The sequence below is a fragment of the Marmota monax genome, unplaced genomic scaffold, assembly GCF_021218885.2.
Source record: "Marmota monax isolate L192 unplaced genomic scaffold, Marmota_monax_Labrador192_F-V1.1 WCK01_AAM20220418_F8-fsc00022, whole genome shotgun sequence".
In the NCBI taxonomy this organism is placed as follows: Eukaryota; Metazoa; Chordata; class Mammalia; order Rodentia; family Sciuridae; genus Marmota; species Marmota monax.
Window position 1 is genome coordinate 5,008,923 of NW_026695215.1, and position 21,228 is coordinate 5,030,150.

At 45.2% G+C, this 21,228-nt stretch overlaps 1 long non-coding RNA gene across 1 annotated transcript; it reads left to right on the forward strand.

The window, feature by feature from the left end:
- Positions 1-14,210: 14,210 nt before the first annotated feature.
- Positions 14,211-20,995, forward strand: LOC124084581 (uncharacterized). Its single transcript, XR_006849142.2, has 3 exons — positions 14,211-14,514; positions 18,337-18,409; positions 20,921-20,995. It is a non-coding gene; the product is annotated as an uncharacterized LOC124084581 (long non-coding RNA).
- Positions 20,996-21,228: the final 233 nt, after the last annotated feature.

The following is a 21,228-nucleotide window of genomic DNA, read 5'->3' on the forward strand; positions in this document are numbered from 1 at the left end:
CATTTTGTTGTATGAATACTATGATAGACATCTCGGTTGCTGCCAATATTTGTCTATTGTAGACAAAGCTAGTGTGAATATCTCCTTCCTCCCTCCCACACCCTCTCTCTCTCACTTATTCTGGTGGTGAACCCAGGGCCTCATATATGCTACACACACACACACACACACACCAGTGATGAGCTACACCACCCCCCCAATCCCCAATTTAAAAATTCTTGAACATCTTTTGGTGGCCGCAGTCCTCCCCTGTTCTGGGTGTGCACCTAGAAGTGGAACTGCTAAGTCACACAGTGACATATTTTTAGCCTCCTTGGTTATTGTTCTACACGTTCCAAAGTCATTACATATTCCCTTCCGTAGCAGCGTGTGGAAGTTCTAGTTCCTCCGAATCCTCACCAACCTTTGATATTGTTCATCTTTGATTTTTTAAACATTAGCCATTCTGTGGGTGTATAGCAGCATCTCATCATAGCTTTAATTTTACCTTCCCCAATGATTAATGGTGTTTCGCACCTACTTAATATTCTAATTGTATATTCAGATCAAAGATAGCTTCCAGGCAGGACATTGACTTGACTCATCTTTCCAGTAAAGATTTCTCTGGTTCCCCAGTGGAGAATTGGCTTCAAGGAAGCCCAGTGGGACGTTAGCAGACCATTGTAATACTCCTGGCAGGAGAGAGAGGTCGCTTGGATTGATGGTGGTCAAGAAGTTAGAAACAGGGGCTTGGGATGTGGCTCAAGCGGTAGCGCGCTCGCCTGCCATGCGTGCGGCCTGGGTTCGATCCTCAGCACCACATACAAAGATGTTATGTCCGCCGAGAACTAAAAAATAAATATTAAAATTCTCTCTCTCTCTCTTAAAATAAAAATAAAGTATAAAGCAAAATGTATTTAGAAAAAAAAAAAAGAAGTTAGAAACAAAAAGGTTAAAGACGGCCAGGCACAGTGGTGCCTGCCCATAATCCCAATGGCTAAACGGGAGGCTGAGGCAGGAGGATTGTGAGTTCAAAGCCAGCCTCAGCAAAAGTGAGACACTAAGCAACTCAGTGAGACCCTGTCTCTAAATAAAATACAAAATAAGGGGATATGTATGGCTCCAGTGGTCGAATGTCCCCCCCATCCAAAGTACATTAAAGATGTACTTTGGAGGAAGCCTCCTGAATCAACAGAGGCACCCATGGCCTGTCTGTGGAGGGAGTGGGAGAATCACAGGTGACCCCCCACATGGTGGAGTGTTTCCCACTGTAGAAATCCCAGAGCAGGTTCACTGGGCCTTAGGAGAAAAGTAACAGGAAGTGAAAGAACAGACTGAATCATACCCCAGCAAACTGTCTGTGCTGATCACAAACTGTGCTCAGAGGAGCATCCTGGGCAGGGGCCGTGCTCCCTGCCTTCCCAATGAGCTCTCGGTGCAGTGGGGTGCCTGCCAGCAAGGCTGTGTGACTTCGTTATCACCAGCCTTGCTGGATTTTTTCCTTCCAAAAAAAAAAAAAGTGTGTCTCTACACAACGAAATAAAAGCCCCAGAAATGTAAAATTAGATTAGTTTGGAAATTACTGGCATTTTCCTTCTTGTGTAAGGTCACTCTGCCCTTGCAGGCCAGCGCTGGGAAAGTGACACATTTCTTTCTCCACCCACGCTTTGCTTATTTTCATGAAATGAAAAGCAAACCCTCCACACTTCAAATGCTTAGTGCATGTGGCAAATATTTTTAACCTCATTTAAAAGTTTAACTTTAAGTTATACTATGTAAAAGGTAGCATGCCAGGCCTCAGGCTGACTCGGCCCTTGCCACATGGGAAACACCCTCTGCCTTTGCAGAATAACAAGCTGACCCTTCAGTCGCCAGTGTTGGGCTGTCTGCCACTTGGGTTTGTACAGGCTTCTCAGTTCTCAACCCGGTGATAACGCTGCATAGGAGAAGGACCTCAGGGTCGAGAGTGCTTAATAGAGTCCCTGTGCTAAACACAATCCTACCAGCCACACACGATCATGATCTCCCTGAACACGTGAGAAGCCCAGCTCAGAAACCACCCGATCACTGGGCTATTGGCAGCAGGGTGAGATCAGAAACAGGGCCAGCTGAATCTGAAACTGAAGCTTTTACCAGTTTGCGGGCTTCAACAGCGTAGGGTAGAGACTTTCTGTGCCAGAGCCAGGCCCTGGGTCCACCCACACCTGCACCACTGACTGGCTCTGTGACCTGGGACAGTCTCCTCCGGGACTGCAGGGGCCAGTAGCTTGGACTCAGGCTTTGCTTCTTGCCAAGGTACCCACTGCCTTGAGTCCCGACAATTACATAAGTTAACACTGGAACTGTGTGGAGGTGCTGCTCTGAGACGGTTCTCTATGGCTTTTCAAGGAAACCAGCCTTCCTGAGACATCATTCACACATGGTTCGATTCACACACACAGCACAAAATTCAACATTTGGGGTACATTCAGAAAGTTGTACAACCTTCACCACAATCACTCTCAGAACTTTTCTTTTTTCCAGTTCTGGACCTTGAACCTAGGGCTAGACAAATGTTCTACCCTAAGCTCTATTTTGTCACCTTTAGAAGAAACCCAGAACCCGTGAACAGTCACCTTCTGCTTCCATCAAAGCAACCACCAATCTACTCTGTGTCTCCGAGGACTTACAGATCCAGGAGGATCTACAGAACACAGATTGTCTATTCCAGACAACATGCAATATTACAATGTGTGGTTGTTGTTTTATACTGTAGCAAATATCAATACTGCATTTCATTTTTTTTTTTTTTGCACAGTGGTGGGTGTCGAACCCAGGACCTCACACCCTCACACATGCTAGGCAACAGCTTTACCCTTAACCTACAACCCTGCCCTTTTATTTTATTATTTTATTTTGACACAGGGTCTCACTAAGTTGATGAGGCTGGCCTTGAACTTGCAGTCCTTTTGCCTCAACCTCCCCAGTAGCTAAGATCACAGGCCTGCATCACGGTGCCTGGCTAATACTTTTCCTTTTTTATTGCTGATTAGTGTATCACTTTAGACTATCATGAATAATGGTGCTCTGAACACTTGGGTGCAGATCTCTGTGTGCCTCTGTTTTGCTTTCTCAGGAGTATAGCTGGGAGTAGAACTGCACAATCAAGGGTCCCTGCTCCCTCTGCCTGTGTTTCTCTGATGATGCAGACAAAACTCTCTGCATATCCTGTGTACCTCGATATATATATATATATATATATATATATATATATATATATATATACACACACAAACACACAAAACGGAGTTTTATTCAGCTATAAAGAAGAATAAAATTATATTATTTGCAAGAAAACGGATGGAACTAAAGATCATTATGTTAAGTGAAATAAGCCAATCTCAGAAGGTCAATTGTCCTGTGTTCTCTTTCATATGCAGAAGCTAAGAGAAAAAAGGAAAAGTGGAGGAGGATCTCATTAAAATCAAAAGAAGGTTAGTAGAGGAAAGGGACCAAGGGGTTGGAGAAGGGGATGGGGGTGGGGGGAGTGCTGGGAAGGGACACTGGCCAAATTACATAATTATATCATATCATGTGCAGGTAGGAAGATGTAACACAAATCCCACCACTATGTATAAGTGGGAGCACCAGTAAAAATACAGGAAAAAAAACAGTGCTCCCCCAAATCCTACAGCATAGTTTTTAATATCCCCACTTCACAAGTGAAAATTTCCAATTGAATTAGCTGAATTTTTTGTCACATTTTCCCCCAACACAGTAAGACACACAAGCAGAACTGAAGTGACAACATCCTTATCTCTCTTTCCATTATTGTCATGAAAAAAAGCCAGAGAGAGGGCCGGCCCAGGCTGGGTTTGGCCAGTGCAGATTCTCATCCTTTGCCTGGTTCCCATGTCCTGTCTGTGACCTCCTAGTGAGACAGAAAGCAATTTGGTCCAGAGATCAAAGCCTGAAAAGTCTTCTCATTTCCCCACATTCAAAGCAAAATCGCTCTGGGCAAAGGGTGCATTTCCCTCCCATGTTGTGATGAAAACATTCTGCAGAAGCCCCGTTGGGAGTATAGAAGAATGTTTAGGACGATTATCAATTACCGGTGTTAGAAGCCCATAACCATGTTCAGGATCACACACATGCACATGTGTCAACATGCGCACAGACTCCACCGCATGCGGGGGAGTTATGTTAATACGACTGATTCATTCCCACAGGGTACTTCCTCTGTCACTCACTACTTTACATGTATGTGGTTCTTTGTCAGGATTCCAATGTGCCTGATTAAGAATAAGGCCAAGAAAAAAAAAACACATTTCTGAGAGTTCCAGGGCCCTTTGCAGGGCAGGGCGGGGGCGGGGGGGGGGGGGGTAAGGGTCTTGCATTTCTAGTCCCAGAGCTCAAAGGCTCATAGGGGAAGGAAGGTTAGTCCCCCGGCTGAACAGCAGACTTCAAAAACCTGAGAGCTTGGGCTCAAGCTGCTGCTCAAATTGGCCTGCTTTGTGGCTTAAACTGTCCCTATGAATTTGCATATCAGGCTTCCTCTTTTCTTATATACATATTTATTTTTTAGTTGTAGTTGGACACAATACCTTTATTTTGATTGTGGTGCTGAGGATCGAACCCAGGGCCCCGTGCTTGCCAGGCAAGCATACTACCACTGAGCCACAATGCCAGCCCCAGGCTTCCTCTTGAGAAAAGCAACACTGTGGGCAGTTCTGGGCTGGGGTTGTGGCTCAGTGGTAGAGCACTCGCCTAGCATGCATGAGGCACTGGGTTTCATCCTCAGCCCCACATAAATATAAAACAAAGATATTGTGTCCACCTAAAATGAATAACTAAATACATATTAAAAAAAAAAAAACATGCAACACAGGGCCTGGATTCCTGCATTAGCTTCACTGACCCTCCAGTCAGTGGGGGAGTAGCCACCCCCATTGACTTTCCCAGCAGGCCTCCCTCCTGTTCCTTACCTGCCTGCGCTGGGAGCCACTCACTGACTTTGGAATCCCTACTTTATAAGCAGGGTTTGCAAACAGCCAATATTTGCTGTCCTCATCACTATCCTGGGGACAATCTGGCCACATGTACCTGGTGCACTGGAACCCTGAAAGCTTCCTTTTAACCAAGTGGAAGCAGCTGGTTCCCACGAGAATTATTCATGGAGTGCGTGGAAGCGGGGTGTGACCTGATTTAAGCACTTCAGATATGCCAGAGGCGAATCCCCTTGCTCCTGCAGACTGTGCAGCTGCCTGTCAGTTGCTAGACTCTTGGCTCATTTCCTGCCAGGCTCATCTGAAGTGCTGGAAGGCAATCCAGAGGTGGCCCAGTAATTTTCCTGTCTAGTGTGCTGGTGGTTGGAACTTCCCCAGAGCCACCAGGGTCGATAGAATGCAGGGAGGTTTGGGTTTCTGGTGGAGAGAGGTGGCAAGTACTTTCTTGTGCTTGATTCAGAGGTGGGGTACATTCCAGTACTCCGAAATTTTATTCATTTGATAAATGTCTATTGAGCACCAATTTTGTACCATGCACTGTGCTGAACTGGGGGCACAGTGAACAATGAGACAGGGTTCCTCCCGCGGAGAACTTCAGGCTATAGGTAGTTATCTAAATATTGACCTGATGGTCATGTGAGTGATTTGCCGCCTTAAGCCTTTCCTTTAGTATTCCCAAGAGATTCCACTGTATTCCATCTGCTTCATCTTTCTGCCTTCCAGCACATGGAGATACAACCTGCCTGGGAAGCCATTTCTCAGAGAACCTAGTGTCCCCACCCCAAGACTCCTCCACCAACTTAACACCTTGGCAAACAGGAGCTCAGTCATCCTCCAGGCCCTGTGGGAAGGCAGATGCAGATGTGCAGGGCAGATCCCAGTCACAGTAAACTGCACAGCAGGGTTCTCTACCCTGAGGACTCTTGGTAGAAAGAGACACTGGCTCAATTTTGCCAAAACATCAGGGCTTGTGTCAAAAGTCAGAATTATTTTCTTAAATATGACATCATCTTTTTGGAGAGTTGGAATTAAAATACATTTTTAGACCCAGTGTAGATATCCGAAATGTGTTTGTAGGCAGGTCTTTCTCAGGGGGTCCTCAGGACACCCAGCCCCTTTCCCCCTCTTGCTGTTGACTCCTCTCAGGACTGGCAGCTTGGGATTTGCCTTTTCCAGGAAGTCCCCCTGGGCCTCTCATGTTTTGGAAAATCCAACACATTCAAATATTCAGACTTCCTGCATATCTCTTTCATCTCTTTCTCTATCCAGAAGTAATTATTTTCATTAAAAGAGTGAGATTTGAAACCATCCGTCAACACCAGTTATTCTCTAAGAGAGGTGTCTTTGCAAGATAAGCAAAGGGGACATGTCTGGGCCTTCCACACTAAGGCCTAACTTTGTATCCACACTGCTCTGGCTTGAGATCCCCAGCCCTGCCTGGGCACCTGTGCCCATATCTGGGCAGCTGGGACGCCTAGGGACGTCCAGGGGCTCTTCTTTCAAAGCCCAGACCTGGTCATGCCTCACACTGCTGTTTGGCGGCCAGTTAGAGGAAGGTTCTGGTTTGAGTCCCTCTTCCTGCTCTCCGCTGCTTTCTTTTTATTCAGAGGAAGCTGAGGAGAAACGCTGTACAGCCTCCTTGGCTTGTGTTTTTATTCAGAGAGTGTTTTCCTTCTCTGATTATTTTGCCGCAGTTTCTCGCCTCATTAGGACCTAATTTATGCACAATATGTAGAATTCATTTTAATCAGCAGCCTGGATTCCTAACTCTCCTAGCAACACCCCAGAAGAGGCCTCAGTAACTTCAATACCGCCTCCTGCCCCGTTTCCCTAGGATGAATTCCAAGAAGAAAAACAGATAAACAAGCCAGTGTCTCTAATAATACATTTATTTAAAACATACTAAGACATTTGGCTATTTGGTCTTCCTTTCCTGATCTCCTGTACTTGGCTTTGTGCATCACCAAGGCCAACTCTCCTCTACAAATGCCCTCTCTCTGGAGTTTGTAATGGTTTCATTTTCATGACTCCGAGCTGGGGCCCCAGTAATTAGTAATGTCTAACTTGATCTCATTTTCTGAAAATGAGAATAGTGACAATTTATGGAGCTCAAGACTATACTAACAGCTGCTACTTCTTAAGTGCTAGCTACACATTAGCATTGTTCAAGTCACCGTGCCTGTCAGCTCATTTTACTGCAATTATTGTCCTGTTCTTAGATGGCACAGCTGAGGCATAGAGAGGCACTATAACTTGCCCGAGGTCACAAAGCAGGTGGCAGAGCCTACATTTGAACCCAGATGCTCTGGCCCCAGAACCTGTAGCTTAACCATTTGGTAACCTACCTCCTGTTTGCCTTCCTGGGGGGAAGCAAGCATCCAGGTTAAAGCCAATGTCTTATTCCTTACAGGTTTGCCTTGGGTACCCTTTGCTCTTTGCTTCATCCCACAATCTTCATTTGAAAATTCCAACGGTCTATTCACAAGGGGGGTGTGGTGGCAATTCATTATTTAAATGTATTCATAGTTCCTTGGAAAAAAGGTCACATAAATATTATAGAATCTTTTTAAAAGTATCTGAAAGACATTCCCCTAATACGATGGTCTTATTTCTCACTATAAATAAACACATGGGTGCTGATTTTTTTTATCTGAGTCCTGAGGACACCGTGGCTCTGGGTCCCTCTTCCCCATCTCACAGTCCAAGCTGCTGAGGTCCTCCTGAGGCTGAAGGTCAGACTCAGAGCAGAAGAAGTGAGTGCCCCTGAGGCGTCAGAAAACTACCTTTCAGGTTTTGATTTAACCCTCTACAAGGCTAAGTACCCCAAGAAAAATTTGAAGCAACAGCAAGAAAACAAACAAATGGGGGGAGGGGTGACTTGCCCATTGGCCTGTGCAGCAAGAAGAAAGGAATGAACTCTTTGCACTGGGAACCTCCGGAGCTCTGTGGCAAGAAGGCAGGTGTAAGGTGATCCGTGCTGCTTGCAGCTCACCTAGTGTAAGAACAGCAGAACCTGGAGAGGGGAGGCGAGTGGGCAGACCCTGAGAGGCACAGGGAAACCTGGGAGAGAACTCTGCATGTAGGATCCAGGCGAGGCTGCACACAGTAGGTGTGTGTGTGGCTATCAGGAAGCCACAAGCTCGTGATCCCTGCACGATACAATGTTACGGTCAATAAAAAACAAGGTGAAAGAAAACGCACATAGAAGACTATCGAGCTGGGCGTACCGCAGGACCCTAGGGCTCTCGGCCTCAGGAAGAGGCCCGCTCACCGTGGACCCCCGCGCCACGCTGGAGGTTTGGACGCGGTTCTGTAAGCCTGGAGGCCTGGGGGGAAGGGCTAATGGGTGGAGGTGTGCAGAGCTGGGTGGGCGTGTTCCGGCCTGAGGGAGTTCGAGCTGGGGCAGAAAGAGGAGAGATGGGAACCTTCAATGCACCTCCTCTGCGGAAAACCTCCGTTTCTCTCCGCCCAGTGAGTGCAAGCTCTACTTGCCAGAGGCCTGCCAGGAAGCGCGGGTGGGCTGGGCAAGGAGAAGGTGGCATTCCTGCTCCGCCTGCCACGCTGGGCCCTGCCTGTTTAGGCAGCCCTTCTACCCAGGCTTCTCCACCAGGCCCCTGACCAGGGCTTCCTGACTTTGGCCCTGCTCGCCCCACCTGAATCATCCAGTCATCGCAATTTCCCTCTCTTCTCCATAGCATTTGCTTACAGAGGACCAGGTGGTCACTGGGGGCCAAGGTGACCTTACTAACATGCAGGGAATCACATGGCCAGTTCCCTGGAGATTTGCATACTGTCAAAAATCGAAACAATTTTCCATATTAACATTAAATATTGCTGACTTACAGATTAACACTTTTTAAAAAGAACTGAACAGATGATTTTAATGTGTCTAAATCATAGCTTCAGGTCCTTTATTTTTATACTTGATTTTGAAATGTTTCCATTTATTCAACAAAAGTTTTGATTGAAAAGTATTTAAAGTATATCTATTTATGCACTTCACATGTGTACACATCGAAAAATGCTGTATCAGGGCTGGGGCTGGGGCTCAGTGGTAGAAGCTTGTCTAGCATGCGTGAGGCACTGGGTTCGATTCTCAGCACCGCATACAAATAAATAAAGTAAAGGTCCATCAACAACTAAAAAATATTTTTAAAAATTTAAAAATAAAAGGAAAAATGTTGTATCATCTTTTCTGATGTGAGCTTCTTCAAATACAGTCTCATAAGCTTCTTTAGATACACTAAAGGAGTCACTAACAGACCATTAAATAAATCAGGATATTTAGATTTAAAGCCAATGGGTTTTAGCAGATCAAGATTCTTAATTTTTTAGATTTTTAATTTTAAATTCTAATTTAATTGCAGTCTAATTTAATTTTTAGCCTAATTTAATTGGGGGAGGAAGGTTGGAGGGCAATTTAGATATGTGGGATAGCTTTTTAAAAACAAAATGAATGCAACAGAATCCATGATGAATAAGCTATAAAAATTTAAATAAAAACAGATTCTGCCCTGCATCTGCATGACCCTGCCTGGCTCCACTCAGCCTAATTCTGGGCCTGGTTCTAGTAAAAACTCATCTTCAAATACAGGCAACTGGCCCACAAGTGTGGGTATGCCAAATTGTTTTTTTAACACATAAAATATTACTAATCTGAACTACCAAATTTGGGACATCCCCTTAAATCATGTGCCCTGTGGGAATGCCCTATTCTCTTCACCCTAGTCCGGCCCTGATGTATATCTGGAAAATCGTGGCTTCCCTCCAGGTTAGGTGACAAGGAAGTTTGAGTGTAAAGCAGAGTTGTACAAAATAGATGATTTAAAACAAAACAAAGTTTCGAGTGTTTTATTTTTACCTAATTCCTCTTGTAAATAGCTGCATTAGCTTCCACAGGATACATTTTCATGAGCAAGAGAAAAGATGGAAAACTACAGTATTTTCTAGTCCTGAGTGGAATGCGTTGAGGTACAAGAATCTCTCTGTTCAAACGTCCATCCAGCCAACAGGGCATGTATGAGTCAGGTTTTTATCACGGGGACAACATATCTAAGAAAAAACAACTTGGAGGAGGAAAGATTTATTTTGGCTCATGGTTTCCGAGACTTCTGTCCGTGGTTGACTGACTCCGTTGCTTTGGCTTGAGGTGAGGCAGAGCAACATGGCTGAAGAGGGCGATGGGGGAAAGCTGCTGGGTTCATTGCAGCCAGGAAGCAGAGAGAGCAGGGAGGGGGGCAGGGACAAAATGTAGTTCCCAGGGCACACCCCCAAGCACCCCTGCTTCAACTAGGTCCCACCTCCTACAATTCCCAGCAGCTCCCAATGATGCCATCAAATTATTAATCCATTGATGAGGTCAGGGCCCTCATGATCCTGTCACTTCCCAAAAGCCCAACCTCTGAACACTGCTGCACTGGGGACCAAACTGCCAACATGTGAGCCTTTGGGGAACATACCAGATCCCAGTCATAAGAGGGAGCAAAGCAGTAGCTCTAATTTACTCAGAGCCAAAATTACGGTAAACGAGTCCCATGCTACTTCAATGTCCAGATGTGCTAGTCTCACGTTTTTATGCTGTGTCTAAGGTTTGCATCCTAAGCCTTCATGTTAGAGCTACTTGGTAGATTGTAAGCACGATTTATGGTTCAAAAGCCACTTGGGGACCCAAAGACAACCACAGTCTAAAGATGTGGTCAGAATTTCTTCAGGATGTAACGGTGACTTGTCTCGTCTTATGATTCTTACATACTCATTTCCTAAATAATCTCCGGTCTGGAAGAACACATCTGACACATCACACCTGCTGCAGGAAGGTACAGCACAGTGATTCCCTGTTCCAGGACACGGTATGCTTTAGTGAGTCATTAACAGGCTCCGGAGATTTCCACTTTCCTACCAAGGTGTCCACTAAACTCATAATCGCTTCTAGGGTCAGCATGGTTTTCTCTTAACTGATCTAGTACACACTTAAAGATTTCTGATATCCTGCTCTGAGACTCACCATCCATGGGGTCATCAAAGAAGGGGTCACAGTTTCCTTCACACTCTGCAAACAGTTCTCAGAACAGCTAGTGATGTTTATGTACATCTTCCCCCGGAAAACCAAACTATGAATTGGGTTGTGCTGGAACTCTCTGGGCGCCTCTGTACAGCCATTTATCCTGGAACACATTCATTTTTTGCCATGAGAATGTCAAGAATTTTATATTGCAGCTTTTGTACTTCATTGCTGTCAGTTGAGATAATTGTATCCAAGAAAAACTTAGACGTTCGTCTTCTCTATTAAAAAAAAAAAAGGTTTTTTTTGTTTGTTTTTATTGCTGTTGACCCAGTGAGGTTTATTTCCTTTTTATTTTACAAGATAGACTTCTTGGTGTATCACAAATAAATGGTGCACAGCAAACAGTAATTCATTAGGGAGGAAAATTAAGACGTGATGAATTTCCTGGAGCACCAGCGCGCCCTTTTCTCTGCTCTCAGAGGCCACTTGGGATGCAGAGCTGGAACAGGCCTCAGGACATGTTGGTGGCATCTTTGTGCTTCGCTTGCCAAGTGCGAGAGGTGAAGCAGGTCCCTGATCAATATCTTCAGAGGTACACACTTGTGCTGGACAGCCCGAAAATGACCACCCTGTCCTGGAGAGAACACACTGCTCCCTTTCGCAATTACAGGCTCATTTTTCTCTCCGTGGCTGGGTACACGCTGGGTCGCTCAGTTGGCTGGAGCATTAAGTACCAAAGAGCCCTGAGCATCAAGTCCATAGGACATAACAAGCCCACGTGCCCAGCAGTGCAGGGAAGGAGCGCTCAGCACGAACCAGGAGGGAGCCCAGGGCTCAGCCAGAGCCTGGAGAGCAACCAGACTGCAGGATGGGACCCAAGCAGTGGCTAGCAGGGCCCCTAGGAGTCAAGGAAGTCCAAGGCCACTGGCTACTTCCTTTTTTTAAAGGTCCTGATACGTTAAAAAAAAATACATGCTGAAAAAGGTATTTAAAATTGTGACATATTTTAGGTGTTTATCACAATTAAAATTATAAATTGAACATATTTTTATGCCATAGGTGTCACTTTGGGTGGTTTATCTCCTTGGGGATTTAGTCCACATTTAAGGCCCTCAGTGAATGATACACCCTGGCCAGGTGCCTTCCTGGGATGCTGCTGCCCACCTCCACCACCAACTGAGACCTGACAGCCCAACAAGCAAGACCCACCCACACTGTCCTTAGAGCTTTTAACCTGTGTCCTTGACGGCCTCTGCCCCTGCAGGCCCTTAATTCATTTACATTAAATAATGAATTAAATAGCCTTTAAACATAAGTAACCATTCCCCTGTTCCCCTCCTGAAGAGCTTGTCCCCCCACCCTGAACTTGGCTCCCTCAACCGTGCATCTAACCCACCCTTCAAGTCCTAGCCAAGCAATCCATTTTCAGGGATTGGTTGTGTCAGGTACTTGTCACAGTGATGGAAAGCTGGCTAACGGGGTCTCAGGGACTCTGGGCACCTCTGAGAATCAGTGCTGAAGATGGAGCTGCAGCCTGGGCCTGGCCTGGGCTAGACTTGGGCCTTGGCCCTTGACTGGCAGAGCCTGAGACCCAGGGCAAAGTGTGAGCTTGCTGCAGGCGGTCAGGCTCACGCCCTGCGGGATCTGGGGCTACCTCCCCAGCTTTCCCAGACCTTGACGCACACACTCGGGCCTTGATGCTGTTGCCCTACATGTTCTTCAGGTCCATCATGTGCTTCTTGGTAAAAAGCGTGTTCCTCAGGAACTTAGGTCCACAACCTGAAGAGATTCGTGTCTCCAGGGTTGTGGTTTTTTAATGTGGCTTTCGTCCCATTCTGCATCTGGTTGTGTGGTTCTGGGACTCACCCATACTGACACCTAACCTGTGGCTCCCCCTTCTTTTGCTCTCTGTAGTGTTATGCCTAAACTGTCCTGGGCGGCCTCAACATCTCTGAGCTTCATGGAGCCCCCAAAGCCTCACCAAGTTCCCCTGCTCTGGCCAGATGTGCCCCTCTGGGTTGGAAAGGCTTCCTGTCCATACAAATCCCCTGTTAGCATTACAGGGGTACTCCCCCTGGTTGTCCACCTGGCAGGTTTTACCTCCTTGCCAGGTGATGCCATCCTCCTCTGGGAGCCAGGGGCCACGTGGCCACCACTTGCAGTGAGGCCTGCTTCCCACAGTTCATATTTGCCTATCCTGTCCCTGACACCACATGGTGAGCAGGGCCTTCCCTAGGACTGGGAGCTGTGTGACTGATGAACTGCTGTTAGTCCTTGACCAGTCTCATTCTGCCATCTCCTACCAGTCAGGGCTCCTTCCAAGGTGGAGTGAGTAGGAGGTGATCAGACAGAATGGGCAGAGCTGTCACTCAGCCAATTTGCTTTGCTTATATCATCTTCATTGTGACATTCCTAGCCAGGTAGAAGTCTGGAGATGAAATAACTATTCCAAACCGGGCACAGTGGCACACACCTGTAATCCCAGCAGCTCAGGAGGCTGAGACAGGAAAATCGTGGGTTCGAAGTCAGCCTCAGCAATAGCAAGGTGCTAAGCAACTCAGTGAGACCCTGTCTCTAAATAAAATTCAAAATAGGGCTGGGGATGTGGCTCAGTGATTGAGTGCCCCTGAGTACAATCCCCGGTACACCCTCCCCCCCCACCAAAAAAAAGAAATAACTATTCCATAGATGACTATAGATTTATTTTCCTACAAAGGATTTCCAGTCATACAGCTACAGCTTCATTTGCATAATTGTGTTTTAAGCAACCTTTACTGTTCATCATACTGTAAAACAATGAAATGAAAGCAAAATTGCTACAGAATTACCAGGAGCAATGGTGCACCCCTGTAATTCTAGCAGCTCAGGTGCTGAGGCAGAAGATTCCAAGTTCAACGCCAGCCTCAGCCACAGGGAGGCACTAAGCAACTCAGTGAGACCCTGTCTCTAAATAAAATATAAAATAGGGCTGGGGATGTGGCTCAGTGGTCAAGTGCCCCTGAGTACAAAAAAAAAAAATTACAAAATTGCTACAGAGTAAATCTGTACTTAGTTCCTATACTACTGATCTGACATGTACGCTGTAATCCCTAATAATCCCTAATAGAGGTAAAGTGTGACTTTGCCTAATTATGGGAAGGAGATTCTACTACTGGTAAATCTTGAGCATAAGCAAGAGACTAAAAACTGAAAGCACATGAGAACTTGAACTTGGACTTTTCCCACACAAGCATTTACTTCCTTAGCTTCGCTGCCTCTGTGTAGCTCACTCCTTTGTAAGCAAGAAGGGCAACTCTAAAAGTCACTGAAAATCGCCCTTCCCAGAATCTGCAATTAGCATTAACCGTCTTAGTGCTGCAGGGTGAGCTCCATTTGCCTTACTGTTATTTTATCACTTGTTTCTCAAGGTCCAAGGGGGAAGAGCCACATATTTCCCTTCAAGAGCTCCTGCGTATTCGAAGGCAGCCAGTTTCTCTTGTCCAGTCTCCAGTCCACTCATCCCTAATGGGCCTCCCATCCTCCGGTGCCTGCCACTTCTGTCTTATGGTAAGTTCTGGGAAGTGTGGGACCGGGGCTCTGGAATGGGAGAGGGGCCGGGAGGGCTGATGAAAGCTCAGATCCACTCCCATCCCTTTCCTTGACCACACTGGGAATGTAATTACTCCATTTTCACCCTAGGGGCTACACAAGGAAAATAGCAGGGGACAAAAGTTAGCGGAAAATGGTCATTAGACAATTCCGGAAAGCTCCAGACTGCAAGCCAAGTGCAAGGCCCTTCTCTGAATGACTGGGTCAGACCACACCCTGCCTGTTAATCCTTCTCCCAGAAAGGACGGTGTGGGTAAAATCCTCAGGACACTGGGCATGTCAGTTATGCCATGATTATAAGGCCATTAGCAGAGGCCAGGGTGCATGCTCAGGGTGGGACCCTGCTAGGAAAAGAGACATTCCCAGACAACACAAATGGCTTGTTCCTGGGAGGAGACACTTTGCCAGGGAGGTGGGGCTGTGCTGTGGGCCCTGACTTGGCTGCAGGCCCCTCTGCTGGAGCTCCACAGCAGGTTCTGCGCCACCCTGGGCCTCAGCTTCCAAAACAACCACAGGAGGACAGGCTTTGTTCCCCAGAGCACTGGAAGAAAGTACAAAATAAAAGAACTTTCCCTACACAGGGCTGGAGGAGGGCCCTGGCAGGGTGCCAGCCCCCGAGAAAAAGCTGCAGTGCCACAGCTCCGGGCCAGAGACTGACTGGTTGGGCGGGAGGCAGCCCAGGCCTCGGCCAGGTCTGCTACCCCCAGATCACTTCCTGCTCCCTGGGCCACCTTGAAGCCCTAGATATGGAGACCCTTCTCACTCTTCAATACATAAACTTTCCAGTTTTATGAAAAAGAGGAAAAATACTTTTCATAATGCAAATATTTAGCTTTAATAGCTTTATGTGTACTCTGCCAATAATTGCATATATACATATCTATGTATATATATTTTTTCTTTTTCTTTTTTCTTTTGGTAGTAGGAGTTGAACCCAGCAGCACTTAACCACTAAGACACATCCCCAGCTCTATTTTGTATTTTATTTAGAGACAGAGTCTCACTGAGTGCTTAGTACCTCACTTTTGCTGAGGCTGGCTTTGAACTTGCAATCTCTTGCCTCAGCCTCCCGAGCTGCTGGGATTCCAGGTGTGCGCCACCATGTCCAGCTCTATGTATATATTTTTAATCTAGAACATACCATAATTATGTAATACATTTACTTTTAAGAAATTTTATTAACTGGGTACGGTGGCACACACCTATAATCCAGCAGCATGGGAAGCTGAGGCAGGAGGACAGGAGGATGGCAAGTTTGAGGCCAGTCTCAGCAATTTAGTGAGGCCCTAAGCAACTTAGCCAGTCTCTATTCTCAAAATCAATTTTTTTTTTAAATGGGCTGGGGATGTGGCTCAGTGATTAAGCTCCCCTGGGTTCAATCCCTGGTACCAAAATAAAAAACAAAAAGGTGGAAAGTATAGCATTACATTTATCAACTTAACCATTTCGAAATGTCTAGTTCAGTAGTGTTAGTTACATTTATATTGTTGTGCGATAAATTTTTAGAATGCTTTCATCTTACAAAATAATCTCTGCATCTACTAAACCCTGATTTTTTCTCCCCCAGCCCTTGGCAATTCCCTTTCAACTTTCGATTTCTATGATTTTGACTACTTTCAGTACTTCATATGAATATAATCAGGCAGGATTTGTAGGATGTGAACTGCCTTATCTCTCTTAGATAATGTCCTTAGGCTTATCCATTTTGTCGCATATGGCAAGATTTCTTTTTATAAGGCAGCATAATATTGCTCTAAATGTCACTTTTTCATTTAAAAAAATATATTAGCTCTTTTTAGTTATAAATAACAGTAGAATCCATTTTGACATAAAAGCATGCGATCTATCCTGTTCTCATTCAGGGCCCAGCACCTCCCCTTCCGCTCCCCTCCCAAACACCACTTTTTTTTTTTAACCCTTAATCAGTCAGAGGATGTTTGGGTTGCTTCTATGTCTTGGCTACTAGGAATAACATAATGATAAACTGGGTATGCAAATCTCTCTTTGAAACCCTGCTTTGAATTCTTTCGAATGTATATACAGAAGGGGCTCATTCTGATTTCAATTGTTTTAGGGACTCCCACTGTTTTCCATAATAGCTGCAGGACTTTACATTCCCACCAACCGTGTGTCAATTTCTCAGTATTCTCACCAGCACTTCAGTTTTCTCCTCTAGTGACCCAGGCCATCCTAATGGGTGTGAAGTCATTTCCTCACTGTGGTTTGAATCTGCATTTCTCTCCTGATTAGTGACATCTGACTCCTTACCTCTGTTGACCATTCCTATAGCTTCTTTGGGGAGTTGTTTATGCAAGTCCTTTGCCTGATTTTAAAATCCGGTTATCATTGGATTGTTTGTTGTTGCTCTGGAATTGTAGAAGTTTCTTATATATGCCCGATACAAATAAATCCTGCATCCGATTATAATTTATAAATGCGTTTATGCTTTTTCCCATTTCATAGGTGTTTTTTTGTTGGTTTTTTTTTGTTTGTTTGTTTTAGGGGTTTTTTTTTGGGGGGGGGGTGCTGGGGATTGAACCAAGGGCCTTGTGCATGCAAGACAGACAGACACTCTACAAACTGAGCTAGATCCCCAGCCCCTAATTTTTTTTTAAATATTTTTTTTTCAGTTGTAGTTGGACACAATACCTTTATGTTATTTATTTATTTTTATGTGGTGCTAAGGATCAAACCCAGTACCTTGCACGTGCTAGGCGAGTGTTCTGCTACTGAGTACTGAGCCACAAGCCCAGCCAGCCCCTCATTGTTTTTTTTTTTACTATAATTATTTTCTTTGCAGAAATTTTCATTGTGTTAGAGTCCTATTTGTCTATTTGCTTCTTTTGCCTGGGTTCCTGGTGTTACATCTCTGACATCATTGCCAAATCCAGTGTTCTGAAGCTTCTCCCTTACATTTTCTTCTGGGAATTTTAATTATTTATTTATTTTTGGTACTGGGAATTGAACTCTGGGACACTCAACCACTGAGCCACATCCCCAGCCTTCTGGGAATTTTATACTTTTAGGTTTTACATTCAGATCTTTAATCCATTGTGGGTTTATTTGGTATATAGTATAAGGTAGGGGCCGGGCTTCCTTCTTTGGCATGTGGCTATACAGCTTGTTGGAGTGACTTTTCTTTTCCTAATTTTCTCATATTTATCTTTTCACATGAAGCAAATATATACTTACATCATAATTTTTTGGGGGGGGTGCTGGGGATCAAACCCAGGGCCTTACGCATGCAACACAAGTACTCTACCAACAGAGCTAAATCCCCAGCCCACATCATAATTTTTTTAAGAATTTTTTTTAAAGAGTGAGAGAGAGAAAGAGAGAGAGAATTTTTTTTTTAATATTTATTTTTTTTTTTAGTTTTCGGCGGACACAACATCTTTGTTTGTATGTGGTGCTAAGGATCGAACCTGGGCCGCACGCATGCCAGGCGAGCGCGCTACCGCTTGAGCCACATCCCCAGCCCCCTTAAGAATTTTTTTTTAATATTTATTTATTTATTTATTTTTTAGTTGTAGTTGGACACAACACCCTTATTTGTTTGTATGTGGTGCTGAGGATCAAACCCAGGGCCTTGCGCTTGCTAGGTGAGCATGCTATCACTGAGCCACAACGTCAGCCCCCCCACACATCATAATTTTTAAGCCTGCATAGCATTACAAGTGAACACACATACTGTGACTTATCCAACTAATCCTGTTCTATCAAACAGCATAGATGTATTTCATTGACTCCTTTGTAGATAAATGCCTTCTCTCTCTACAGGCTCAGTCTGGCTCTGTGGAGCTTTCCTGGTCCTTCAGGCTTTGCTGCAAATAAACACCATCGGGGCCCCCTTGTAAGTGCTGCCTTCATTGTTGCTGAAGGTTTTCATTTTCAGCCATGCTGACATTACACAGAAATTCAGTGGCCTTTCCTTGTGGTGAGAAGGCACAGCTGGAGGGAGGCATGGGTCCTAATCCCAGCTCTGGTATGGTAAGAAAGCACAGTGTGACTTGTAGGTGGAATCCTCTCCCAGAGAGTTCAAGCTGAAGTCCAAGCCCCTATCACCTCAGGATGGGAACAGGTTTACAGACTTGAGGAGTAATTTAAGTTTAAATGAGGCCCAGGGGGGCCCTGATGCAATATGATGGACGTCCTTACAAGAAAAGGAGATTTGGACACACAGAGACTCCAGGAGTCTTGTGCACAGAGAAAAGGCCATGTGAGGGCCTAGTAAGGCCAGCTTTGCAAGGCAGGGCAGAGGCCTCAGAAGAAACCAAGCCTGCCAACACCTTGGACTGTCAGCCTTCAGGGCTGCAGCCCTGAAGTGGGTGTTTGTTAGGGAAGCCGTCAGCAAGTCTCTCTCCACAATCCACCAGCTTCCGTTTCCTTCAAATAAAATGGAGGATCAGACTAGGGGATAAGCACAGGTCTATTTTTCCCCTCTGACTGAGGTTCCATGTGTGTGTTTGATTGGGTACAATAGGTGTTTTGATGTATGTATACATTGTCTACTTTTTTTGTTGATAGCTCTGGGGATTGAACCCAGAGCTTGTCATGCTAGGCAAGCTGTCCACCCCTGAGCTACACCCCAGCCTTGACTCTGTAATCTTAAAGCTTAAATATATGGCTCCTTTTATCAAGCTTGCATTACAGAGTCTCACAGACATGTTATCTGGGCCTTCAGAGGAAGCACAGGGTTGGGGCTGTAGATTTGATGGATTCCCATGTTCTCAGAGCCCATATCACTTTTGTTTCTTTGCTCTGTGCACCACAGTGAGGGCTTTGACCCAAGCCTGGGTGTCTTCATGGTTATGAGATAGATGGCTGCCAGTAGCAAAGAGGGCCAAAGCCTTCCCCATCTGCATTTAGAAGGGGCAGAGAGAATAGAGGGCTGGGCGACTTCTGTGCATCCCTCACTTACCAAGATGGTTCAGACCTGTCCATTCCCAGTTTATTAACTTAAAATTACAGGCACTGCCACAGACTTAAAGGACAAGGCTGGAAAGGATGTGGGGAGGGCACTTAACAGCACTTACCAAACATTTTTGTGAACCTAAACGTAGCAATCTGTGTATCAAATGTATATTTTGTATTCAAAGAACTAAATACTTAATGTTTTCTGGTATCACCGTGCATGTCTGCATTTCGAAGCCAGTATATATTGTGTTGTGGGGGTGTGTGGGGGTAGAGTGTGTAAAAAATTCAGGCCCCGCAAAACTCTTAGATCCTAGGCATTGTGTGCTATGAATGAAAAGGCCCCAAAGGTAGGTCTGGAATGTGATGGCAATTAAGAGAGCCCCAAATATAATGAACTGTTGTGTTCTCTGCCAGAAGAAAAACTGTGTTGACAGGAGAAGCAAAGTCCCTTTGGAGGCTAGAGAGAGAAGATTCAAAATAGTAACGATTTTCAGTGTGTATCCAGCACCATTCAGGGAAAAATTTTTTTTGGTGGTGGTGGGGGTGCTGGAGACTTAGGGGGTGTCTTTTTTATGTTTATTTTGTTGTAGATGAACACACAGTATTTTTATTTATTTTTATATTGGTGCTGAGGATTGAACCCAATGCCTCACACATTCGAGACAAACAGTTTACCACTGAGCTACAGCCTCAGCCCCTGATCTGGGGGGTCTTTTCCACTGCCCTACATTCCCAGTCCTTTTATGTTTTATTCTGAGACAGGGTCTCCCTAAATTGTTTAGAGTCTCACTAAATTGCTGAGGCTGGCCTTGAATTTGCAATCCCCCTGCCTTAGCCTTCTGAGTCCCTGATATTACAGGCAGGTACCACCACGCCTGGCTCAGAGACACAAATATTGAAAAAGAAAATCAAAGGAGTTGGGGAACCTGTGCAGTGGAGTATGCCTGTAATCCCAGCATCCTGGAAGCTGGGACAGGAGGATCACAGGTTCAAAGTCAGCCTCAGCAAGGGTGAGGCGCTAAGCAACTCAGTGAGACCCTGTCTCTAAATAAAATACAAAATAGGGCTGGGGATGTAGCTCAGTGGTCAAGTAACCCTGAGTTCAATCCCTGGTACCAAAAAAAAAAAAAAAAAAAAAAAGAAGAAGAAGAAGAAGAAGTTGTGGAGACAAGCATTACCAGAATCTCCTTTTCCTCACTAATACATCCCTGCAGCAATGTGTCTAGCAGAAAACCAAGGCCAAAGCAGAGCAACAGACAACATGACAATACAACAGCAAAAACCAGATGAACTGCATTTTAATCTCTCTGTTGCAAACTGGGATAACATTTGACACAGAACTGGCCAATGAGATATAAGTGAAAATGTGCTAAAGATTTCTGCAAAAATTTGCTTTCCTGTTATAGCAATTTCTTTTCCTCCTTGTTATGTTCCTTTGCTCCTTGAGAATGCAGATTTATAGCTGGAGGTAAAGCAGCCATTTCCTGACTACAATGTGGCCAGGAATAGAAAAGCCCCACACAGTGCAGCAGAAAGGCAGAAACAACAAGAGGCCAGGCATGGTGGTGCAAAACTGTAATCCCTGTGACCCGGGAGGCTGAGGCAGGAGGATCACAAGTTCAAGACCAACCTCAGTATTCTGGTGAGACCCTGCCTCAAAAAAAAAATTTTTTTTTTTAAAGAAAGAGAATTTTAATATTTATTTTTCAGTTTTCGGCAGACACAACATCTTTGTCTGTATGTGGTGCTGAGGAT